Source organism: Pelobates fuscus, chromosome 12, assembly GCF_036172605.1.
Source record: "Pelobates fuscus isolate aPelFus1 chromosome 12, aPelFus1.pri, whole genome shotgun sequence".
Classification (NCBI taxonomy): Eukaryota; Metazoa; Chordata; class Amphibia; order Anura; family Pelobatidae; genus Pelobates; species Pelobates fuscus.
The window spans coordinates 54768092-54796009 of NC_086328.1; the positions used below are offsets into that span (position 1 = coordinate 54768092).

General features: G+C 43.2%; 2 pseudogenes; both read left to right on the plus strand.

The window, feature by feature from the left end:
• Positions 1–15024: 15024 nt before the first annotated feature.
• LOC134579834 (5S ribosomal RNA) lies at positions 15025–15143 on the plus strand (annotated as a pseudogene).
• Positions 15144–22603: 7460 nt separating this feature from the next.
• On the plus strand, positions 22604–22722 carry LOC134580149 (5S ribosomal RNA; annotated as a pseudogene).
• Positions 22723–27918: the final 5196 nt, after the last annotated feature.

Genomic DNA, 27918 nt, shown 5'->3' on the forward strand with positions numbered 1-27918 from the left:
CAGTACTGTGTACAGTACTCCAAGTGAGGTCTCACCAGTGTTCTGTACAATGGCATGAGCACTTCCCTCTTTCTACTGCTAATACCTCTCCCTATACAACCAAGCATTCTGCTAGCATTTCCTGCTGCTCTATTACATTGTCTGCCTACCTTTAAGTCATCAGAAATAATCACCCCTAAATCCCTTTCCTCAGATGTTGAGGTTAGGACTCTATCAAATATTCTGTACTCTGCCCTTGGGTTTTTACGTCCAAGATGCATTATCTTGCACTTATCCACATTAAATGTCAGTTGCCACAACTCTGACCATTTTTCTAGTCTACCTAAATCATTTTCCATTTGGCTTATCCCTCCTGGAACATCAACCCTGTTACATATCTTAGTATCATCCGCAAAAAGACACACCTTACCATCAAGACCTTCTGCAATATCACTAATAAAAATATTAAAGAGAATGGGTCCAAGTACAGATCCCTGAGGTACCCCACTGGTGACAAGCCCAAGCTTTGAATATACTCCATTGACTACAACCCTCTGTTTCCTGTCACTCAGCCACTGCCTTACCCATTCAACAATATTGGAATCCAAACTCAAAGATTGTAGTTTGTTGATAAGCCTTCTATGTGCAACAGTGTCAAAAGCCTTACTGAAATCGAGGTAAGCAATGTCTACTGCACCACCCTGATCTATAATTTTAGTTACCCAATCAAAAAAATCAATAAGATTAGTTTGGCATGATCTCCCTGAAGTAAACCCATGTTGTCTCTGATCTTGAAATCCGTGTGTTTTTAGATGTTCAACAATCCTATCCTTTAACATGGTTTCCATCACTTTCCCCACTACTGAAGTTAGGCTTACTGGCCTATAGTTGCCCGACTCCTCCCTATTACCTTTCTTGTGAATGGGCACAACATTCGCTAACTTCCAATCTTCTGGGACTACTCCTGTTATCAATGATTGGTTAAATAAATCTGTTAATGGTTTTGCTAGTACACCACTAAGCTCTTTTAATAGCTTTGGGTGTATTCCATCAGGTCCCATTGACTTATTTGTCTTTACTTTTGACAGTTGAAATAGAACCTCTTCCTCTGTAAACTCACGTGTAATAAATGACTCATTTATCCTTTTTCTTAACTGAGGTCCCTTTCCTTCATTTTCATCTGTAAATACCGAACGACACTCTGGAGATTCAGAGAGATCCTGGCAGAATCGGACACTCAGAAAATCAAGACACTCCAGAGAGAAACATTCCTTGACACTTAGCTACCTGAGGATATCTGATGAGAAAATATCTACATAACTGGTAAATATACAGGCATTTAATTAATTAATTTAAATTAATTAAAATTAATAGCATGATATATGACTGGATAAATCATGTTTGATTTCATATTTAGAAATCTTAATTATTAAAGAATATATATATGGTTATAGCATCCCATCTGCAGCTGGGATCAATATAATCATTAATGTATTTGTGTGATTAATATCACGTTAGCATATCATGACCATTTATCCAGCTGTATTGATTGGCTCTAAAATAAGATAAAATATCTATTTAGACAAATTAATTAAAATATCAGCTAATATAACATAACAGATTTCTCTCATTGGATAAAATCAAGGAAATGGTTGAAGACTGGTTAAATGTTATTTATTAAAATTACATAGGAGTAGATCTTAACTACTTAGGAGGTCTAACCAGCATTGAAAGGGTTACTTCTGCCAGAAAGTTTTACTGCAGCTCTAAGGAATGCTCTGTCTCCTTAAAACTTTGTTTCCTTAGCTGTAAAGAAAGGGTCGTAAATCAGTCTTGACAGCTAATGGAGTCTATGCCGTATTAACCAGGAAGTAAATGGCCTATTGTACTGCATATACGATTTTATACTGAATATTCATTGATTATTGCCATATTGTATTACATATTCATGTTATACTCGAATTCCATTGATTATTATAATGCATGTTACTCATCATTATTATTTAAATTGTTAAGAAATAAATATCTATTTTTATAACAATTTGTGATTTTAATTACCGGTATATGGTTATACATTTCATTTAACACGATAACGATTAAGGATCTGAGAATTGAAAATCGTGGGCAATTCTCTCTGTTTACAATTAATATCCCATAAATATCCCCACAAATTGGAGGCACTGTCGCTGAGATCGTTTAAGTTGAAATTATATTCCATATACAATAATATTTGTGTAATTCATGCAATTAATCTTAATATAGAAAAGCGTTTTGTATTGAGATTAAATCATTGTATAAAATATGGCCAGCGATACATCTGTAACAGATAATACTGAAATAATTGAAGACTTAAGAAAAAATGCTCTAATCAATATTCATAAACATATGAAAAATGATTTAAGCTATGATGTTTGGTTAAAAAGTATTGAATGGGATGCTAAATGCACAATGATAACTGATGAACACATACTGAAACAACTTAAAGTAATTGCTGAACAAAAGAACATAGAGAAAAAGATGGGGTACATAATACACTCCTGGCCTTTCTTTATGACAGCACTTCTTAAGGCGTTAAATGAAAACAAGGTATTGAATACCAAACTGGACACGTACAGTGAACAATTTGGCATTCAAGATGGGAAACTCCAAGATTTACTTGCTGAGCATAAAACTCGTCAGGCTGATCATGAAAAAGAAATGACAGCTTTGATGGACAAATATGCACAGGAAATAAATCAGCTCAAAATGCAATTGGATAAATATGAAGAGGAGAGTCTGAAATCAGGCAGTGAGGTTAGTAGTCATCATTCTGTACCAAAAAGTTGCACAAAAATGAAAGAAAAGACTATCTATAAATCCCCTCCTTGTCATGATTTTCCCACACCAGACCAAGTTTTCATAAAACAGTCTGTAAGGAATGAGGTGAGTAATTCAGGAATATCACCTGTGAAACAGAATTCTCTATCTCCTGGCATTGCCAAACAACCTTGGCAATCTTGGGCAGAACAGTTTGAAAAAGCTGTCTTGGCCAAACTTGAGAGGGAGAGTCCAGTTCAAGGTGATAGGAATGAAAACAGACATGGTTCTGTGCACTGGCAGGATTCTGATGCTGATCAGAATTGTGACAGTGAACAAGAAGCTCAGAGTGATGGGAGTGAAAGTGATTGCACTGTCCACTCTGAAGGCCATGTGACTGATATGCCATCTGCACTGTTGTACGGGTCTAATTCCTCTTCAGCAGACAGATCGCATAGACGTTTAAAAAGAAACAGAAGTCGCAAATCAACGACGCCTGTTTATGAATCGCCAAAGGTTGTTAAGTTCCTTAGAGAGACTGTCCCACAATTTTCTAGAGGCTCAGGAAACATATCCGAACATCTGGAAAATTATGATAGAGCAATGAATTCATTGGGCATGTATGATGACATTCAAAAGAAATTGTTCATTACATGGACCTTTGATTCAATGTGCCGTGTTCATCTTGAAAGTCTTCAAGCTATGCAGTTAATGTCCTGGTCCAAGATGAAATATGAAATAATCATGGAATATGGTAAGTATAAAACCGTTGCTTCTGCAAAGAAGGCGCTTTATAACTTAAAGTGCCGTCCAGATCAAAGTCCCAGAGAATTTTTAGTAATTCTTAAAAATGCATACTCCGTGGCCCAAAGAAAACCCAGGTATGAAAGCACAGACTTCAAAGATCTGTATTTTCATGCCATGCCGGTAAGTATACAAATGAATCTAGCAAGAGATTATGATTGCAAACTACCATTAGAATGGCTAGTCAGTCAGTGCATGAAATTGTATACCATACACCATGCACATGACGAAAATCAGCCAAAGGTTAAGAAACCTGGTGATAAAATGGTGTCAGAGACTAAAATTCAGTTAGGTTTAGAAACCCAACAGAAAAAGAGGACCTATTCTGAGGTGGTGAAAACACCAAAGCCTCAGAAACAGGAAAACGCCAGAAGCAATTCTGCAAACTCCTCTGACAATAACTCTGAAAAATCCAATGCCAATGGGAATAAACGCCCCTGGGTTAATAAAAACCAAGGCAATTCCCAATGGAGAAGGAATCCTCAGGGAAATAGGAGATATGGAAACAGAAACAACCAATCTGCTTCCAATAGCTCCCAACAGTCTCAGCCATCCCAGCCAAATTCTAATGGGCAAAGACAAAACGGCAATGGGGGAAATAATTTGCGTCGTCAGGTTGGTCAATTGACAGATCAGATGGGCAAATTAATGGAGCAAATGACAAAGATCAACCAAGTCTTTGCTATCAATCCTTTTTTAGGGACAGCTCAAATTGCAGAGACACCTGTTCAATTGCAACAGCAACAACAAGTTCCGCAGCAAATATAGCTACAGTGACTAAACAGGATAGGTTGTCAGTAGATGTAATACCTAACCCTGTTTCCTTTCCAGGTACTAACAGTCAAATAAACAATAGTTGTGTTAGGAAACCTATTGCCAATCCCGTCACTTCACTTCCGGGTGAAGGAGGCGCAACGTGTTCCTCTGTTTTTTCATTTCAGCCAAAGGCTAAAATAGCCCCAGCAACCACTAGTTTCCAGGATCCAGCCCTGAAAGGGTTAACTGATGAGATGCCGACCACTAGTTCCCGCTTGACAGTTCAAGATAATCCTAAAAAGGATGGGCCTGTGGGTAAGACTGAGCACTCCTCAGTACAGGTAGAAACTACTGCTGTGACCGGTAATGTATGGAAAACAAGTAATATGTTGACACATTCTAAATTCTTATGTGAATTAGAAGAACATGAAGGAAGGTACTACATGTCTGTAGAAATACAGGATTCGCTACCCCAGCCTTTTAAAGGGTTAATAGATACTGGTTCACAAGCCACGATCTTATCCAATACCTACTTCCAGAAGGTAATGGACTTAGCAACGGATAAGCCGAAGCTAAGAAATTTCCCCAATGCTTTGTTGAGCGTTGGAGGAAATGCACTTCATGTTATTGGCAATACCTGGTTAAAGTTTAAAATAGGTAACAAAACCTTTAGACACCTGGTGATAGTGGTAGATCTCCCCTATAACCGACTGATTCTGGGTATAGACATACTCAGAAGACTTAACACAATTATTGACTGTGTGAATGGAATTGTATGGTCACAAGCTAAGGTTCCTATAACCTATGAGAAATCACATGTACAATCTGATCGTAACTGCCATGTAATAGAAGAAAGACCTGACTCGATAGAGGTACATTTTAGGAATAGTCAGTCACCTGACGTGACTATCCTGCAGGTGAATGACGCAATCGCACCTGTAGATGAGCATTCCGTAAGAATTGCTCCAGAGAGGATCCAGAATGTCTCTCTAGAAGGTGATGTTTTAACCATTTCTCTCCACAGGGACTATGTTGAATCTGTAGATCTGGCAGGTCATGCTCAATTCCTTGCCAGAATTGAAAGGGTTAATAACAACTTATTCTTTCCTATTCAGATAAATGACTTAGGAAGAAATAGGAATGCAAAGCTGGTCTTACAGAGTGAGAACAGCTATATTAGCAGAAGTCTGTTAAAGCAGATCGCTAATCCTAAAATGATCAGGTACGCTTCCCCACATGACAGGTGGATCCAGAACCTGGATGGCGAATCAGAGAATCATAATGTGATAGCAAAATGTTTACTATCTATTTCCATCGGAAATAAGACAGTTAAACATTTATTCCTAGTGATAGACGAACCTCGCTATCAGGTTTACATTGGCAATGATGTCATACATCGTTTTGCCATACACCTTGACCTGATTAATTCCAACTTGTGGACAAGGTTAAAAGGCAATCCTTGTGGATACCTACACGAGGAAAGCGCCCTGAAATCAGGACAAATACTCCCATATGCGGTAAGTATCCAAGTACCTGATGACATAACCATTCCACAAGGGACAAGTAATTTTCTTTTACCCCTACAGGTCAAGGAGGGTCAGAGATTAGAAAACTCTGATGCCCTAATCTGTTTATCCAACAGGATACAACAATTAGGGGTGGTGGTAACACATACACCAGAGGTAAGTATTGGTAAGAATCCCACCTATATCATGGTCAACAATGTTACACCCAATAGTGTTACTTTACCAAAAGGAACATTATTAGGTCTAGCATTGGATGCTGAGTACTATACATTTGGTTTCCAAAACCAAATTATAGGCCTCATCCCTGAAGAATACTTAACTGAGGACGAAATTGTCGATCAAATATTCCATTCCTCCCCAGAAGGATTATTTACTATCCTATCTGCATATCCCTTCAACGTCGAAGACGGCTCGTGTAAAATCGAAGAAGCATCAATCACCTTCGATCATCCGCTCAATGAGCAGGAATCACAAGAGTATCACGACCAAAGTGAAAAGGTAAGTCAACACCGAACTGACCTAACTTCTAGGCTTGAAGAAGCTTATGAGATAGGCCAGCCTGAAATCTTTCCAGGATTTCAGGAAAGGCTAGAAGAGCAAATATCTTTAGCTGACGGTTGCTCCAACGATGCTGAGCGACAGCAGCTAAAGGAAATCCTTTTGGAATTCCAAGATATTTTTGCCAAAGATTCCTACGACTGTGGGTTAACTAACCTCCACGTAGCCAGAATACAAACTGACCCAAATTTACCACCTGTATTTATCAAACAATATAGACTCCCATTAGCGTCATACGATGGTCTACAAGACATCATTCAGAACTTAAAGGAAAGGGGTATTATACGTCCAGTGCACAGTTCGTATAATAATCCGATCTTGGGGATTCTGAAACCTAATGGACAATGGCGTTTATGCGCTGACTTACGACAGCTAAATAAACGCGTCTATATGTCTGGTTGGCCAATGCCCTACATAGACCAATGCTTGGTACAAATGCAGGGATCCAAAATATTCACTGCCATTGACTGTGCGCAGGGATATTGGACTGTACCAGTCCATAATGAAGACCAATACAAATTGGCCTTCACATTTGGAAAGCAGCAGTATACCTGGACCCATATGCCTTTCGGTTACATAAACTCTGGTCATGAATTCGCTGTGTTCATGCATAAAGCTATGCCTGACGCACTCGAGAGAGGAACGTTATCATATGTCGACGAGGTCTTGCTGAAAAGCACTTCCTTTGATAAGCATATCATAGAGATTAGACATGTTCTCACTCAGTTAAGAGAGGCAGGGATTAAACTGTCTTTACAAAAGGCGCAATGGTGTCGCACCCATGTCAATTTCCTCGGACATGAGGTAACCTCTGAAGGATTAAACCCCCAGAGGAAGAAGGTTGAAGCCGTACTAAAGGCTAAAACACCTTCAAACATCAGGGAATTAAGATCATTCCTTGGTATGACTAATTACTCCCGTAAGTTTATAGATAACTATGCAGAAATAACGAAACCACTCTTACACCTGCTTAAAAAGGAGACTACCTGGAACTGGGGGAGCCTCAGGACCTAGCGGTAAGTGAACTGAGGAGGAAGCTCACTCAGGCACCCTGTTTAGCATACCCAGAGGGGGGTAAACCCTTCTATCTGGAGACAGGATATACCTATTTAAGCATCAGTGCTGTTCTGTATCAGAAGCAGGACAGTTTAAACAAAGTTATTGCATATGCTAGCAAGACTTTGTCACCTGTTGAAGTTAAATTCAACACGTGTGAGAAGGCGTTATTGTCGACTGTTTGGGCACTACAAAATTTTCGTAGCTATATCCAAGGTGAGAAAATAATTGTAGAAACAGCTCACCAACCTCTACAGTATCTGCAGAGTGAAAGAATTAGAGACGGTAATCTCTCTAGCAGTCGGATTACTGCATGGACTCTATCCTTACAGGGATGGCCGTTAGAAGTCCGTTATAAACATAATAAGAGAAGCCCAGTTGCCCAAGGTTTAGCAGAATTACATGATTGTACTGCTCCATCTCTGGATGATAATGACACCGGAGATGACTTCCTAGAAGAGCAATTGTTATCCCCTTATAAAGTTTATGACAAGGAATACTGTCGACCACTACCGTGGGTATACATTGATGGTTGTTCATACCACCACGTCGCTGGTGCTGAACGGAAGTTAGTTGCAGGTATCGGAATCGCCTGGTTAGGTGATTATCCCAATGTATCTATAGGATACAATATTGGTCCCGAAAGCAGTCAGATAGCCGAACTCTGTGCAGTATATAAGACCATTCAAATGGCAATAGAATATAGTATCACAGAATTTGTTATCATAACTGATTCCAACTATGTTCGCAACAGTTTCGTCGAATATCTGCCTAGCTGGAAACGTAACCAAATGCTGAAAAGCAATAACAAACCTGTTAAACATGGGAAATTGTTTTGTAAAATCGATGAATTGGTTAAGGAACATGGTTTAACCATATATTGGAAGAAAACCAAAGGCCATTCTAAGATAGAAGGTATTGACAAGGATGGTAATGACTTAGCCGATTCACTGGCAAAACAAGCAGCCATCAATGGTGAAACCCTAAACATTGATGATCTTATGGGTTCAATTCACGTTGAAGCCATAACTAGACGACAGGCTAGAGATAATGCCGACTTAAATGTCGTGCAATGGAGTCATGAAGCTCCTAGTGAGGACCTGATTACCAGTCAGAAGAATGATCCTGTCATAGGCATATTCTATAGACATATAGAAGACCCTACTGCCAATCCCATCACAGATGAGGATTGCAAAGATAATGAAGATTTACGAATCTTGATGAGATATAAAGTCCAATTTAGTATCATGGATGGGTTGCTGGTCAGAACTTCTAAACATGGTATTCAACAATGGGTAGTCCCAACTGTATACCGAGGGTTAATGCTCCAACACGCACATGATGCACCTACATCTGGGCATCGTGGTGATAAGATCACATATGAGATATTGCGTGATTATGCATATTGGCCACACATGTTAAGAGATGTTAAGACATACTGTCAGGGATGCTTGATTTGTCCGCAATATCAACCCCATGGTCCAACCCATCGTGCACCACTTCAGAAGAGGGGGGTGTCATTACCCTGGTCTGATATCCAAATTGACTTTATAGGTCCTGTAACAAGATCTTCAAGAGGTTACAAATACATGTTAACCGTTACATGTATGTACACAAAGTGGATAGAATGTTTGCCTTGTAAAGAGAACACGAGTACCGGGTGCGCCACTTTGTTGATTAACCATGTCTTTTCCAGGTTTGGTCTGCCTCAAAGAATTGAGTCAGACAGAGGTAGTCATTTTACCAGCGAAGTAATGGCTAAGATGTGGAACATTCTTGGTGTTAAATGAAAGCTACATATTGCATACCGCGCTGCGTCTAGCGCGGGGGTAGAGCGATATAACCAGTCTATCGTTAATATTCTGAAGAAGTATGTTAAGGAGTCTGGTAAAGACTGGGACATTAAATTGCCCCTAGTTTTAATGGCGATTAGAGCTACACCTAGCACTGCTACCAAATTGTCACCTTTTGAATTGATGACAGGAAGAAAGATGGTTTTACCACAGCATTTACTATATCGTACTTCGGATCATAATTTGATCAATGCTGCCACTACGCATCAGTATATCGAAGATTTGCGCAAGCATTTACAACATGCGTTTGCTTTTGCCCAAAAGAATCTAGAGAAAGCAGCAACAGGGGTTAAAACCTATTACGATTTAAAAACCACGAAAAAGGAATATGAGATAACAGATCAAGTCTATCTGTATAATTTTGCGCGAAATCAAGTCAAGGAAAATAAATTCTTACCTTCTTGGAAAGGGCCATATGTCATCATTGACAAAATTTCCCCAGTAGCGTACAAAATAAAAATTCCTAAGGATGGTGATTTTATTGAAAAGTGGGTTCACATTAACCAGTTGCGTGCTTGTCGTACAAAATCTCAATTAAGGATTATAGGTGTGGATTCGGATGCAGAAGGGTGAACGACTAACCTGGATGAATGCTTGATTCACGTGGTATCGTATGATGTGAAATGTTGTGATGTGCCATGATCTCATGTACGTTCATGTCATTAACCATTTCCTTGCCATCCAATAACTACATTTCCTAAGCAGGTTACTAACTTGTTTAACTGCTATAGGCATATTGCTGAGGAGTCAGTAATAAATGTAGTGAGGGATGAAGTTATAAAAATAGAATTAGAGAGAATACATATGTTGATGCATCGTAATAATGCGTTGTCCTAGGCCAAGTGATGTGACACTGTTATAAGTTTGTATACTTAACAAACCTTGAATCATTAGTAGATAAGTCTGAAACGAGTTCCTGATCCGTGACTGTCGAAAGATGTCTATGAAGGATGGGACCATCCTCCGGCATCCTGATTCAAGAGACACCAGGGTTCATCTTGACAGAGAAGAGGATCCTTACCCGGCGTGTGTTCGTCAGCTTGGACCCCAAGATTTCCATCGAGAAGGCGTACAACATTTCATCGATGCAGCTTCCTGAGTTACAGACTTGGTACCAGATGCACCTCCAAAGAGCACAGGACCGTGTGCGAAACATCTTGGAGCAAGCCCGGAAACCATTTGTATCCAGTTCTTTTTCGATGAGCAACCAACCAAAAGGTTCCTCACCGCTATAATTGTTGCATTAGTTTGTGCCACTGTTGGTGCAGTTGTCGCAACTGGAATGTCTGCCGCCAACTCTATTACTGTCCAAAAGCTGGATATGGAAATCTATGCGCTAAAGCAACACATTAACGATATTCATCAGGTGATAAAAGAGCAAAGAACACTTCTCCAAGACGTGTTAACTATTGTGGAAGACACAGTTGTTACAACAAATTTGCATTCGGAGTTAATTGCCCAATCCACTGAGTTGCACCAAAGTCATGACTTATTTAAGTGTGAACTTTTATTTCTGCATGACCCAATATTGTTCCACACACTTGCTTTTCTCGACGAAGTGCAAACTGGAATGATCGAATTGGCAGGGGGACGCATACCTCTGTATTTTGTATCCAAGGATATTGTTCATGCGATGCTTGCCAATGTGGATGGAGAAACAATTGAGCCTATGCAATTAAATCTGGCCTTTGAGATGGGGAGCGCTATACCTCTCTTAATTGATCCGGAACGTATGGAGATTTGCTTTTTATTGGCCATACCATATGTAACTCCCAAAAACATTTTTCAAATGAAAACAATTTACAACGTTGGTACATGGAAGGACAATATCCATGTAAAAGTCCAAACCCCAGATGTTTTGGCTTTTCAACCGTGGGTACCAGATTGGTATTCAATACCCATTTTGAATGACTGTGAGAAATTCAAAGACAATAATTTCCAATGTGATGGAAAACCTTTTGTGTACGATTCTACCAATGCCTTGTGTGGGATCGAGTACCTTAAACATGGCTCTGAAACATGTCAAGTGACTATGTCAAAAACCGACAGTAATGCGTTAGTACATGCTATCTTAGTAAAAGATAAATGGTTGGTAAGCACGTGTCTTAAAAACATGAGTGTTTTTCGCAGGGACCAGGTGACTAATAAAGTAATTGCCTTACCAGCACCTGTATCATTGATCAAGGTTCCCCACGACTCTCATATCACCATCGGTGACGTTACGCTATACCCAGTGTACACTGACATCCTCGAAAGTGCTATTGAGATGGTGGATCCCTTCCAGAATCTAGATATCCCTCTAGATCCTAATCTTAAGTTCTTGCTGGACCATAAGCCCAACCACACTATCCAAATGTCAATCAAGAAAGATAACATTTCTGTGGACACATTTAAATACTCTGAGTTAGATACTGACCTTATTGATCGTGTTGACTGGTTCATCCATGTTAAGATTGTTATTGGGTGTGTTATGATAATGATGTTACTATGGTTGATTGTACTAAGCATAAAGTTCAAAACACTTACAGGTACAAAAATATACAAATATGCTCATTCCACGCATGAGCCTATGTTAGAAATGATGTGATTGCACAATATGTCTTGTGACTTCCATAGTGCCTACTCATAAGCTAAATTACTTGGCTATGATATCCACTAAAGGGGGGTTATGTCAGGGTATTTATATCGGCAGACATTTGTGCTATGATAGAAATACAAAGTGTATATTCTGAAGTCATTGCTGAACAGACCAGACTCCATTTTGTTATTCTCAAGTTAACAAAGAAACAACATTTCTTTCCTTTCTCTATTGCTGACCGCTTAGCCAGAGCTGAATGGAATGTGTATATAAACAAACCAAATAGATAAGACATTGAGAATGGGGGTAGACAGACTGTATAAATTCTATTCCCAGACTTAGGTGACAGAGGAGATTAAACAATTAAATTTTACTTTCGATATTGTACAACGTCCCATTATAGTTTAAGGTGAAACTTAGTTCACAAACTATCAATTTTAGGAATTATAGCAGAATTTGCAGACGCATAGTCTGGACAAAACTGAGAAAAACTGTGTGATCTGACAGATAAAATAAGTTATTGGATACCTAAAGATAACGTAAATGACGTCAAAAATAGCCATGAGGAAAAGTTAACTCTTTCCTGGATAGGTATGTCTAGTGGAACAAGGCTGCCCTCTTGAGTTCGAATATTAAAATGATTACCTAGAAGGCAACCACACCCCACATTTGTGATTGGCTATCACCTAAGGAATTTTTCCCTTTAAAAAGTTAAGACAAGGGAAGAGAGGGAAGATTAGAAATATTTGGAAGATTCAAAGATTGAAGAGAGAGACATTACGACACTCTGGAGATTCAGAGAGATCCTGGCAGAATCGGACACTCAGAAAATCAAGACACTCCAGAGAGAAACATTCCTTGACACTTAGCTACCTGAGGATATCTGATGAGAAAATATCTACATAACTGGTAAATATACAGGCATTTAATTAATTAATTTAAATTAATTAAAATTAATAGCATGATATATGACTGGATAAATCATGTTTGATTTCATATTTAGAAATCTTAATTATTAAAGAATATATATATGGTTATAGCATCCCATCTGCAGCTGGGATCAATATAATCATTAATGTATTTGTGTGATTAATATCACGTTAGCATATCATGACCATTTATCCAGCTGTATTGATTGGCTCTAAAATAAGATAAAATATCTATTTAGACAAATTAATTAAAATATCAGCTAATATAACATAACAGATTTCTCTCATTGGATAAAATCAAGGAAATGGTTGAAGACTGGTTAAATGTTATTTATTAAAATTACATAGGAGTAGATCTTAACTACTTAGGAGGTCTAACCAGCATTGAAAGGGTTACTTCTGCCAGAAAGTTTTACTGCAGCTCTAAGGAATGCTCTGTCTCCTTAAAACTTTGTTTCCTTAGCTGTAAAGAAAGGGTCGTAAATCAGTCTTGACAGCTAATGGAGTCTATGCCGTATTAACCAGGAAGTAAATGGCCTATTGTACTGCATATACGATTTTATACTGAATATTCATTGATTATTGCCATATTGTATTACATATTCATGTTATACTCGAATTCCATTGATTATTATCATGCATGTTACTCATCATTATTATTTAAATTGTTAAGAAATAAATATCTATTTTTATAACAATTTGTGATTTTAATTACCGGTATATGGTTATACATTTCATTTAACACGATAACGATTAAGGATCTGAGAATTGAAAATCGTGGGCAATTCTCTCTGTTTACAATTAATATCCCATAAATATCCCCACATGTCATAATCAGACCACTTTTTTCCCTATCCAGAAGCATCTTGTCTTTTGTCGCAACCAGAGTTTGATATACTACCAACATTAGCGAGATCGCATTTTCTTAATTTCACTTACGGCCATACAAGTCTGAAAATGCCAGATCTCGGAAGCCAACCAGGCTCGGGCCTGGTTAGTACTTGTATGGGAGACTGTGGCGAAACCGACCTCGCCACGTGTCCTTGGAGGGGGCTGATTGCCCGCCTCTTGCCTTTGGACTATGGACCAGACTTTATGGGAATGTGATACCCCAGATAGCCATACCATGGAGCCTATTCATATAATGAAAGACTATGGGAAAGACTTTAGCTCCATGGCAATTGTACTGTGTGAGTAGGATCTGCGCGCTATTCGGTAGTTTTGTGCGTGCAGATCCCAGCTATCTGGGGATAGGTGAAATGTCTGTGTGTTATGTGTAAATGTGACTTTATGTATTTTAAAGTGTTTTATGTTGTTTTGCAACCACGTGGTTAATGGAGTCTGCCTTTAGTCCTGGGTAATTGGATTACTTCTCCAATTAACTCCAGGGCAGAAGGGAGGAAACCAGGGTGCATTGTGGGGATGTTTTTCTGCCAGCCAGAAAGGAACAAAAGATACTTTTAGTAACTTTTGAACCCCTGGTCGGATTCATGCCATTTTTTTAATATGTTGTTCCCCTGAATGGATTGATTGTGGATATGTATTTTTATGTGAATGTGATGTATGGTTTTAAAGTTATGAAAGTTGTGTAAAAGTATATTTTACACTGTATGCATAATGGGATTATGTGTCACACTAAGGGGAGGGGATGTGTGGGAGGTAACATCTATGTCATTGGTTCTTTTATGCCTCCCCCTGGGTGTGGCCTGTATGTGTGAGTTGGAAATAAAAGCCAGGCTGGATGAGCCAGTCCAGAGTTCCTGTTTTACCCTCAAAGTGATGTGTCGTCTCATTATTGGGGGAAGGATTTATTGTATGCTGTTCCAGTTGACTGCTAGGAGTACAAGCCTATTCGTATGGTTCCTATTCAATGGTCTACAGCATTCATATGCTTGGGAGAATTTAAAAGGTTTCTCGGATTCGGTGATGGTGGTGTCTGCCAGAGTGCTTGGAGTCCTCAGGAAGCACTAGGAGCATCCATTAACGGAGGTACCAAGTCGGGGTGCCAGGCGATCCGTTACAGAGACCAACTAGGAACCTCAGGTGCCGTAAGCTTTTGTTTATTTCTTTTTTGCATTATGATGTCATAATCAGACCACTTTTTTCCCTATCCAGAAGCGTCTTGTCTTTTGTCGCAATCAGTGTTTGATATTCTACCAACATTAGCGAGATCGCATTCTCTTAATTTCATTTACGGCCATACCAGTCTGAAAATGCCTGATCTCGTCAGATCTCGGAAACCATCCAGACTCGGGGCTGGTTAGTACTTGTATGGGAGACCAATTAGGAACCTCAGGTGCCGTAAGCTTTTGTTTTAATATGTTGTTCCCCTGAATGGATTGATTGTGGATATGTAATTTTGTGTGAATGTGATGTATGGTTTTGAAGTTATAAATATTGTGTAAAAAGTATATTTTAAACTGTATGTGTGCCGTATAATTGGGTTTACTGTTATCTGATGGGAGGGGATGTGTGGGTGGAACCATGTATGTGATTGGTTATTTTATGCCTCCCCCTGGGTGTAGCCTGTAAGTGTACAAGTGTAATAAAAGCCAGGCTGGATGAGCCAGTCCAGAGTTCCTGCTTAACCCTCAAAGTGGAGTGTCGTCTCATTATTGGGGGAGGATTTGTTGTATGCTGTTCCAGTTTGACTGCTAGGAGTGTAAACCTATCGTATGGTTTTTCCTATTCGGCTGTATACAGCATTCATATGCTAGAGAGGATTTCTATGCTTCTCAGAGTCGGTGGTTGTGGTGTCTGCTGCAGTGCTTGAAGTCCTCAGGAGCGCTAGGAGCATCCTTCAACGGAGGTACCCAGTCGGGGTGCCAGGCGATCCGTTACAAGAAGCGTCTAGTCTTTTGTCGCAACCAGAGTTTGATGTTCTACCAACATTAGCGAGATCGCATTCTCTAAATATCACTTACGGCCATACCAGTCTGAAAATGCCTGATCTCGTCAGATCTCGGAAGCCATCCAGACTCAGGACTGGTTAGTACTTGTATGGGAGACCAACTAGGAACCTCAGGTGCCATACGCTTTTGTTTATTTCTTTTTTGCATTATGATGTCATAATCAGACCACTTTTTTCCCTATCCAGAAGCGTCTTGTCTTTTGTCGCAACCAGTGTTTGATATTCTACCAACATTAGCGAGATCGCATTCTCTTAATTTCATTTATGGCCATACCAGTCTGAAAATGCCTGATATCGTCAGATTGCAGAAGCCATTCAGACTCGGGCCTGGCTAGTACTTGTATGGGAGACCAACTAGGAACCTCAGGTGCCGTAAGCTGTTGTTTATTTCTTTTTTGTATTATGATGTCATAATCAGACCACTTTTTTCCCTATCCAGAAGCGTTTTGTCGCAACCAGAGTTTGATATTCTACCAACATTAGCGAGATCGCATTCTCTTAATTTCACTTACAGCCATGTATGTACGTAGTGGGGAATCGCGATGCAGCCTAGAACAAAATCTAAACCCCATTAAACCCCCCAATAACGACAGACCACTTAGTATGGATGAAACAGGCCACAGCATTTATTATCACAACTAAATTACTGCATAACACATCCATAACTTTATTTATTAAATCTCTTCTTTTCTGTAACCAAAACATTAGACATAAATAAGCATAAATTAACATATATACATATATAACTCCACCCATAGTGTTATACAGTGACCCAACCGTCCTTGCCAATAAAAACATGGAGTGGTTCCTAATCACCACTCCCTCTCACCTCCCCCCTCGTCATAAAAATCCTTCCAATGCCTGCCATCAGCCGACCTTATCCACGCTCGATGGGCACGAGACCTCAGGCAACCTAAAGTTAAACCTTTAGAGCAGGGGAGGTTTGAGACCTTAAAAGACTTGTTCATCTCATTCCATCTACTTAAACGTAACCTCAAACTCAATTGGCAAGGACATACCCCCGGCTAGCTGCGACAAAATATAGTATAGGGTTGGCGGGAGGGAAGCTGTTTGCTGGCCCGAATCCCAAGTGGCACTGAGGTGAGACCTCCCCCACACTGTCTTACCCAGAACATAATCACACCCACAGATTCTTCACAACCAATCCCATGCATCTATCCCCACACTCCTACATGTGCCCTTGTCCGCTTAGCTGCGCTATCTCCCCAGGGCCTTGTATGTACGTAGTGGGGAATCGCGATGCAGCCTAGAACAAAATCTAAACCCCATTAAACCCCCCAATAACGACAGACCACTTAGTATGGATGAAACAGGCCACAGCATTTATTATCACAACTAAATTACTGCATAACACATCCATAACTTTATTTATTAAATCTCTTCTTTTCTGTAACCAAAACATTAGACATAAATAAGCATAAATTAACATATATACATATATAACTCCACCCATAGTGTTATACAGTGACCCAACCGTCCTTGCCAATAAAAACATGGAGTGGTTCCTAATCACCACTCCCTCTCACCTCCCCCCTCGTCATAAAAATCCTTCCAATGCCTGCCATCAGCCGACCTTATCCACGCTCGATGGGCACGAGACCTCAGGCAACCTAAAGTTAAACCTTTAGAGCAGGGGAGGTTTGAGACCTTAAAAGACTTGTTCATCTCATTCCATCTACTTAAACGTAACCTCAAACTCAATTGGCAAGGACATACCCCCGCCACAACCCCGCTGTTTTACGCCTAAATCAGCGGGGGACCCCACCACAACCAGCCATGGCCTGTTCCACCACTTCACGCAGCGCTAGAGTAACAGAGGTCAAGTCCGACCTCCAGCAAGCACACCCCTCCCTTCGAGATACCCAGGCCACCTTTGGCCAAACCCAAAATGCGAACTGGAAGTGTTCATGTTTTAGTTATTCATTTTGTCCATCATACGTTTAGTCATTTTTGTTATGGCCATGACAAACCTAGAAACCCATCTATTCTGATGACCGACGGCAGCGCACCAGGGCACTCACATTGCGGAGTGCACTGCCAACAGGAAAGGGCGATAGGCGCAGCCTAGCCCCTGGGAACCTCAGGGAAGAAACAGAATGCGTAACATGTCCCGATCGAAGAGCATCCAAGTCCTAACCCACCACCGACCCACGTCATTCCACCCAGGGAGGACAAAACCCCTGGTACCCCATGAGGCGGGGCAGCTGACCCCGTATGAGGAGGAGCCACACTCCCTTCACGTAGCCGGAGCCAGACCACCGAACCTCCGCCATTCGAGCCCTCTGAACCATCGGCGCAGGCACGCCCAGCCTGGCGGTGTCTGTAGCCGCCCCCAACCAAAATAAATGCCCTTTGAATTCCCCACCATCCTTATCCAGGAAGTCGAGCCCCCAAGAGGAACACCCCAACTAGATGGACGCGGGGGTGAAAAACCCATCTCCGAGAAACAAACCGGGGAGGAGGCCGAACAATCCCAGGGACGGAACAGTACTCCCAACGAAAACAGGCAAATGACGGAACCCTGCACCGCCCCCGATCGGAACGGTATATTACAGACCATCCTGGAAACCCATTACAGCTTGCTAGGACAAAATACAAACAGTATATCTACATATGATACCTCCAAATTAGTGACAATGGCATCTAGATATACCCACACTTATCTGGTGTAGTTACAACAGCCTCTCAAGGTCGTGGCCCAGTTCCTGACCTTTTACAACATATACATAGACACAGAGGGGAATGAGATACGGCTGTACATAATCTAAAACAGGAACAGAAAAAAAAAAATTACATAGTGTAATACCGCAAAAGAAAAGATAATGCGCTGATACAAGATTGCACGCACAAGATCAAAGTGAATAAATCACCAGAACAAGTGCCTGCCCACAAAGAAACATTCTCATACGTCCCAATCACTCCCACCTTACTGGAGCGGGCCACCACGCCGCCGCAGAGATCAACCCACGGACCAGTCTCATCAGACCGGTGGACCAAGCGACCACCCCTCCACCGCCTTATAAATCGACACCGCGCCCTATAATGAACAAGGCAGAGCATCGGCTAACACAATGGTAATAACCGGCAAAAAACCCCGGAAGAGCCGCCCCTAGCCCAAGCCACTCCGAGCCAGGAGCCGCAACCAGAGTACCAGAGCACCACCGGGGAAGTGGTTACCGACACACGATAAAGACAGCCAGCACCCCCCATGATGGTCCCCAAGGAAAAAACCTACCCACTCGTTCATGAGCCGGGTACCCCATGCCTGCCATGCTACCAGAAAAGGGGGACCTCCAAGAACACCAGAGTCCGCCAGAGCCAGCGTATTGGGCAAGAGGCAGCACACCACCGAGAGCCCAAATGGCCCAAAACCCCAAAAACCTGCTGCGGCGGCAAAACAGTTGGAAGCCAGGGGACAGGACACAGGGGGCCAGATTGCACAAGCCAGCGTTAAAGGAGGCCCAGCAGGAACCCCATACAGTCCCAAGGGCAACCCCAATAGGCAACGCCCAGCGTACCCAGGAGAGCCCACAGGTAGCGCAGCCGAAACCCACAACGCCCCTCCAAACCACCGACGCCTCCTGCCTGACGCCCCAAACCGCAGCCAGGGGGACCGACGTCCCCTTAGTGGAATTGATCCCACTGACCAGGAGACAAGAGCACACCCCGACCCACGGAACTCCAAAACACTATACCAAGAAAAACACTGCAGCAGCAGAGTGCGCACATGCGACACTGACGGCCCCACACATAAGCCACACCGGGAGCAACTTACATGGAGGCATATAGCCAACTAACCTGACCGTCAGAAACACAGCCCGGATCAAACTCGACGGGCGTACCGGCAGCAGCCGGAAGACCGAGTCCACCGCCGCCTTCGGCAGCAAGGCCCCAGGGAGGATACGACAATCGAGTAAATAAGGAATCAGGGGATATCAACCCCGCTCCTCCATGGGCACCACATCCCAAAGGGGGGACCCGCAGAGCGGACTCCAGGGGCACCTTAAACTATTAGGAAGTAAGCTAGTCGAGCGCTCTTGGTAAAGTGGACCCACACCACCCGAAGGAGCTCTCGCATGGACTAAGGGTCCAGCTCCGAGAGCACCCACGTCCCCCTCCCGACAGATTGCAGAGAGGACGAAAAAAACACAGGCCGAAGCCCACCCGGCCCCAGGCCAAGAAGGGTTGCACCGCCAACGAAAGTGCAAAAATGTACCTCCACCAACCCAGCTCCTCCTAGGGACTACATGCGTCCCGAAAGTGTCCTGACCGCAGAACCACGCAGCGCAGTCTCGGGGAGCCCTTTCCCCGACCACGCTATCCAGAGCACAGGGTGCATTCGAATATGCACCCTGGGGTGTAACCGACCACACCCCTAATGTCCCTCTTAGCCAAGGGACCCCCGTGGCAGGATGGAACACACTCGTAAAAAAGCCCCTTCCCCCATATGCTCCCTAGTAGTGCGCGCAAGCCAAGCGGGCCATATTAGCTCAGCAACACCCAGCGTCATGCGAACCTGGGAGGCACCGCCGGCGTTATCCGCTGCGCCAGACGCTGCAGGAATGTGTACCTAAACGAATGAGACATACTGAAAACGAAGGGGGGAAAGCGCTGTCCTTGTACCCAGACATTCTCCGTTCATATATATATATATATATATTTTCTGTTTGGTAATTAATGTCTTATTTTTTTTTCATGGTCGTCTGTTTTTTTTTTTTTATTTATTTATTCATTTATTTTTTTGCTTGATTATTCACCACCGTGTACTTGACAGTTAAATCACGGTTGTATGTTCTGTTATATGGCTGTCGTTTAACTCATTCCATGCGGTAATGGACACAATTCATTTTTTGTACTGCAAATTACTTATTATTTCTGATTTTTTTTTTTTTTTTGGTATTTTTATTCATTAATTATTATTTTTTTTTTTTATTTTTTTTTTTATTATTATTATTATTATTATTTATTTATTTGTATTTAATTTTTTTTTTTTTTTTTAATTTACCGTGCTAGGAGGATTAGACTGAACAAAGAAGGAACAACGCATGCACGCAAAGCGCCAAAAGAGGGGGGAAAAGTACTCACCAGACGCAGAAGGACAAGGCAAAGAAACAGCAGCACCAGCAACCATAGAAGACAACAGCTGTGATCCAGGCGCCACCTGCTGGACGGTCCGCGAACTGCAGCAGAGTCCAGAGGAGAGAGCAGTGGAGAAGAGGAGAGCCCACGCCCCAGAGGAGATGGCCGAGGTAAGTGACCTGCAGGGTGGGGAGAGGGGCCCAGGCTAGATAGAGGGGGGGGGGGAGGCTAGCTAGAGGGGGGGAGGGGGACCAGGCTAGATAGAGGGGGGGACCAGGCTAGATAGGGGGGGGGAAAGAACATAGAGGGGTAGACAGAAAGGGAATGTAGCCCCAGGGGAGGGGAAAAGAAAACATAGGAGAGGGAAAAAGGAGGGGAGAGGGCAGGCCCACTAGAAGAAGGAGGGGGGAAGGAGGCAGAAAAAGGGGGGAGAATAGGGGGGACTCGGGGGCCCAAAAAGGGGGAAACTGGGACCCCTGGCAGAAGAAAAAAGGGGGAGACAGCCCTGGGAGCCTTCCTCACCGGCAGAGGAGGCTCCCGACGGGCAAAGAGACCCCCCCCAATCCCATACGGCGGTACCAAGGTACCCCGCGCGGCCCGCGGGGGCCTAATCACCGCTCCAACCCCCCGCCGGCCGCGGGGGGGACCTGGACTGGTGCCGGGCGGCCGCCCGCCGCCCGGAGAGATGAATCTGCCGCCCACCGCCCCTGGCCCGCAATCCAGCGCTGGCGGCCGGGGCGGATGGCGTGGTAGGGGGCCCAAGTGTGTGCCGCGCGGCAGACCCTCCAGGTGGACTCGCGGCAGTAGCAGGCCGCATCCCCGGCCTTGCCGTGAGAGCCCGCGCGGCCGTGCACACAGCAGGCCGCGCGGGGGTAGGAGGCCGCATCCCCGGCCTGGGAGTGCCAGGCCGGGCGGCAAAGGAGGCTGCAGGCCGCGCAGCAGTGGCAGGCCTCGTGGCAGAAGGCTGTGCCACGCGCGCGGCCGCAGAAAGCCTCAAATCCAGGCCCCTGTTGGTAGGCAGCGTGTCTGGAGCCCCCAGACATGCGGTCCTGTCGATGCCTCGGGCCCGGGCACCACCTCATCAACCGGGCCTGAGGAGAGGGATCAGGGGAGAGCAGGGGCAGGGGCAGGGACCGCATGGGAGGCAGCAGGGGAGACCACAGGGGGTGCTCCAGGGGGAGGTAGGCCGCGGGGGGGGCCCACACCGGTAGCCATACCTCATTAATGCTTGCCAATTGTTCCCACAGGTGCCGGCCACCATCCACGCTGCAGCAGCCCTGAGGGAAGCTAGAAGCCTCAACCATCAAGCTGTGTCAATCTGCAGGCCCAGGCAAACAGGAGCAGGAGACAGGAAGCTGGCCTGAATCCCAAGTGGCACTGAGGTGAGACCTCCCCCACACTGTCTTACCCAGAACATAATCACACCCACAGATTCTTCACAACCAATCCCATGCATCTATCCCCACACTCCTACATGTGCCCTTGTCCGCTTAGCTGCGCTATCTCCCCAGGGCCTTACCAGTTTGAAAATGCCTGATCTTGTCAGATCTCGGAAGCCATCCAGACTTGGGCCTGGTTAGTACTTGTATGGGAGACCAACTAGGAACCTCAGGTGCCGTAAGCTTTTGTTTATTTCTTTTTTGCATTATGATGTCATAATCAGACCACTTTTTTCCTTTCCAGAAGCGTCTAGTCTTTTGTCGCAACCAGAGTTTGATATTCTACCAACATTAGCGAGATCGCATTCTCTTAATTTCACTTATGGCCATACCAGTCTTAAAATGCCTGATTTAATCAAATCTTGGAAGCCATCCAGACTCGGGCCTGGTTAGTACTTGTATGGGAGACCAACTAGGAACCACAGGTGCCGTAAGCTTTTGTTTATTTCTTTTTTGCAATATGATGTCATAATCAGACCATTTTTTTCTCTATCCAGAAGCGTCTTGTCTTTTGTTGCAACCAGTGTTTGATTTTCTACCAACATTAGCGAGATCACATTCTCTTAATTTCACTTACTTGAAAATGCCTGATCTCGTCAGATCTCGGAAGCCGTCCAGACTCGGGCCTGGTTAGGACATGTATGGGAGACCAACTAGGAACCTCAGGTGCCGTAAGCTTTTGTTTATTTATTTTTTTGCATTATTGATACCGGAGAAACTGACGGAAGCCAAGCACAGAGAGATGGACACAGGTTTCTTCAGGAAGGAAGAGATTCTTTATTGGATCACCGATCGGGACTCAGAGGGACTAACGTCACCAAAATACAGCAAGTTCTGAGCCCCGGACAATAGTGCAGGCTCCTTATATAGGCACATAACTCCTCCCATATTAAGCTCCACCCGCACATTCTCTTAACCAATCAACACAAATAAGAATTAACTTCCTGTTTGACCGCATGGCTTGTCCAGCACAATGGAGGAGGGGGAATACTACATCCTGTATTCTTGCACATGCTCCGTACACTACTGATCGTATCTTGCCTCGTGCAACCAACTGATCGATACGTCAGCATATGCACGTACACATGCCACGTGGTAATCTCGGCCTACTAAATTTATTTTTACCGAGATTCCACCACATTCCCCCCTTTGATGCCTCTTGATATTTCACAATTACTTGAGGCATCACTTAACCTTGGTTTGCATACACCGCAAGTTACCATGAACCAGACCAGACTTATCTTATGATGTGAATCTTCAACACTCATCTTCCTGCATTGGTTCTCCCTGATCTAAAGCCTTATACTTATAAATCGCCATTATCTGTGCAGCAGCCTTCCTCTCTGCTATATTTTCTATCAGGCTTTGCACAGACCTAACTACTAAGGGTATAAGACATGGCAGGAGTAGACACAACATTAAAATCAGTAGGACTCCACCTACCACTGCCTTAAGCCCTCCAAACCACTCATACCAGCTACCAAACCAACTACTTGGATTATACCCTTTCCATACCTGAGTAGGCACATGCGCTAGTTTAACCATATGGCTAGTAAGCTCAGCTATTGCTTGCCCTTCGTCATCTATTTGAAGACAGCAATTGCTCAGGTTAAACTTCCCACATACACCTCCCTCTACTGCCAAAAGGTAATCCAAGGCTAATCTATTTTGGTAGACTGCTGTCCTCATCCTGGTGTTATGCTTTGCTAGAAGATTGAGCGCTTGTGATGTTTCGTTGGTGATAATCTCAACCACCGCCTGTAATCTTATAATACGGTTGAGCATATAAATAGGGGTTCTATAACCAAAGGTACCATCCTCAGCCCACGTGGCTGGCCCATAATAATCTATGATACGCTGGGGAGGCCATTCATTATCTTCCCAGGTGCCTATCTCTATGGGTCCCCTTTTCTTCCTATGATTCACATCATACACTTTAACACCTAAAGTCTCACCTGTTTCAATCGGTAACAAGAAGAAGGATGGTTTGAGCATACCCAACACACATGCCCCTTCCCAGTCCTGTGGCAACTCCGAATAGGCTTTCTTACCACAGATCCAGTACAAATTTACTGGGGCTCTCCAGGTAGATGTGATGGATAAATCAAACCACACATCCTTTAAATTGGCGTATCTAGCAAACGGGTTAGATGGTTCTGAGACATTTGAAGCCGACCACCAGGTTGTATTCTTTGTATCATCATCATAAGCTTTTTGCCCTAGACAAGTTAATTCTCCTACAGAAGTATTATACATTATTCCTTTCCTTGCTATGCAAACATAACCTATGATGGAGGTCTTTAATCTCCACTCAGATTTACCTCTAACACTCATATGATAATCGGCTTGTGTAGATATTAATTGGTCAACTGCCTCAGAACCGGACATTACCTCCTTTGCTTCCCAAGGCCATTGGTCTCCCATGTTAGTACCTCCACACACATAGCAGTTGGTAACATTAAGACTACCGGCAATACTTTCGGCTAAATCAATGAACAGGTTTTTAGCATTATGGGGGATCTTATTATCTATACTCATCTCTTCATAAAAGGAATGGTATACTTGATGAGTTTGGGAGGATACCGTATCAGTCTCTATCCCTATAAACAATAATGTCCCGGGATCTAAACCCGTCCCGTATATCTGAAACCCAAATAAATTGCCATATTTGTCTAAGAACTTATCGGGGTTATTTATAAGTATATGGATGGGATTACATTCCATAGACTTACAATATGGGCTAGTCGGCAACTTAGTCACTATCATGTCTTTGTCTACTGTCTGTCCCCAAGTCGCCCACCCCACACAAGACCAATATGGGCAAAAGTTATAGTCTTTATTTGGGCATCTAGGACTTACATATTTATTTTTACTACTGGGACAAATATATTTATCATTAGACCCATACGTCCTCTCCCATCTAAGATCCCCACATACATTCCACGGCTTTCTACCACTCGATATCGCTTTACACGCATCAAATAGCAGAACACCCGAAGAATGTACGGATTCTAACACCGTCTTATTAATTAGGGTCCCCTGAGGATCTCCATTCCTGAGAGTCAACCAAATTGTACGAGGTTGATACTCTGGACTGAAGCACTTAGGTTCTCCTACTCCTAAATGGCACACACTATAGTCTATATTTAAGTATCTACATCTCGATACATCTCCTTTACACTCGTATTGTGAATGCCAAATTAGGGTTTGGGAAATATGGTTACCTGTTCTCGTAGTCTTAATGCATACCTCACAGCTAGGAGTGTCGGTACCTCTACCTTCCTGAATATAAAAACACATATAAATAAACACTATCAAAAGCACATCTTTCGCCGTCATCCTCAGTCTTCGTCCGTGCGAAGGCGCCTCAGCTTCCAGGATGTGAGGGCTGCAGGGAATGGAGTTCTGCTCGTCTTCACAGGTGTCCCTTCGAGACTTTCCTGGCTTATATACTATGTGTTGGTAAGCGGACAGGCTTTATTATGGCCTTCTCACTCACGCACCAAATCCCTGTAACAATAAAATTTGTAATCCACAAAAGTTCCTCGTTACTCCGACTGAGTAGTGCGTTTTAACCGGATCTTGCAGGGATTCTCTGGATCTGCTGTAACTTGCCAAGAATCGACTGCTGCTGGTTTAACCCTGGAGTGATGTATCCACGGAGTCACTTCGGCTACTTTTATCGCTGTAGGGGTAGACAAAAGAACAACATAAGGACCTCTCCACTTGGGCCCTAACGGTACATTATTCCACTCTTTAATCCACACTTGATCTCCTGGATGATAACTATGAACAGGGGGATAAATATTCACAGGTAATCTATCTTGTACCCATTTCTGTACCTCCTCCATAGTCTTACCCAACTCTACAACCTGCTGCCGGGTAATTCCTTCTCCCAACTGACTCAAATCCCCCCTTAAGTTACCAAGTACGGGAGGTGGTCGCCCATACATAATTTCAAAAGGAGAGAGGCCCATCCTTCTGGTAGGGGTACTGCGGATTCGCAATAGAGCTATGGGTAAGAGAACGTTCCACTTAAGTTGGGTTTCCTGACACATTTTAGCCAACTGGTTCTTAATAGTTCTATTCATTCTCTCTACCTTACCAGAACTCTGGGGTCTATATGCAGTATGAAGCCTCCACTTTATACCAAGCATATGAGTCAGTTGTTGTAGGCATTGATGAACAAAAGCTGGACCATTGTCCGATCCTATAGAACAGGGTAGTCCATATCGGGGTATTATTTCTCGTAGCAGGAATCTTACAACTTCTCCTGCTTTCTCTGTACGAGTAGGACATGCTTCTACCCAGCCTGAATAGGTGCACACAATTACCAACAGGTAACGATGTCCACCCGATTTAGGCATCACTGTAAAGTCTATTTGTAGATCGGACATGGGGAGTCCCCCCATAAACTGGACTCCTGGTGGCTTTACTGGTCCTTGTCTTGCATTATTTTTAGCACACGTTACACATCTTCGTACAATGGCCTGAGTCAAGTTGGACAATCTTGGTATGTAGAAATGTTTTCTAAGAGATTCTTCAGTACTGTCTCTCCCAGAATGTGTCCCGTTATGATAATTTTGGACAATTTCTACCGCTAGTGATGCTGGTATGACTATTCTTCCATCTTCTAGCTGATACCACTTGTTCTCCAAATACTTTCCTGGTTCAGTCTTTAACCACTCCTCTTCTTGAGCTGTATAAACTGGAGTCCATTGGGACAGTGGAGTTGGTATAAGAGCAGCTATATGCCCCACATACTCCTGTCTTCCTGATTCAGCAGCACGCTTAGCTGCACTATCTGCCATCCGATTTCCCTTGGTTACATCACCATCTCCTCTCAGATGCGCTCGACAATGTATGATACCGACTTCTTTCGGCTCCCACACTGCTTCCAATAGTTGTAGGATTTCAGCTGCGTATTTGATTTCTTTGCCTTCTGAATTCAGTAGTCCTCTTTCTTTATACAAAGCTCCGTGGGCATGAGTGGTTAAAAACGCATATTTAGAGTCCGTATAGATATTCACTCTTAAACCTTCAGCCAATTGTAACGCTCGTGTTAGTGCTATTAATTCTGCCTTTTGTGCTGATGTTCCTTTCGCCAGTGGCCGAGCTTCTATCACCTTGTCTATTGTTGTTACTGCATATCCTGCATAGCGGATCCCTTCTTTCACATAACTACTGCCGTCGGTGTAATATTGAACATCGGGGTTCTGGATGGGAAAATCACGAAGATCTGGTCTACTTGAGAATACTTCATCCATTACTTCCAAACAATCATGTTGACTTTCAGTAGGTTGTGGCAAAAGGGTAGCTGGATTTAAGGTGTTTACAGTCTCTAAATGCACTCTTGGGTTTTCACACAACATTGCTTGATACTTGGTCATACGGCTGTTACTAAACCAATGATTTCCTTTGTAATCCAACAACGTCTGTACTGCGTGTGGGACTCGTACATAAAGTTCTTGACCCAGAGTGAGTTTATCGGCTTCAGCTACTAGCAGGGCGGCTGCAGCTACGGCTCTTAGACAAGGTGGAAGTCCGCTGGCCACTGCATCCAATTGCTTAGACATGTAGGCAACAGGTCTTTGCCATGATCCCACAGCCATTCTTCTTTGCTCGTGTACATA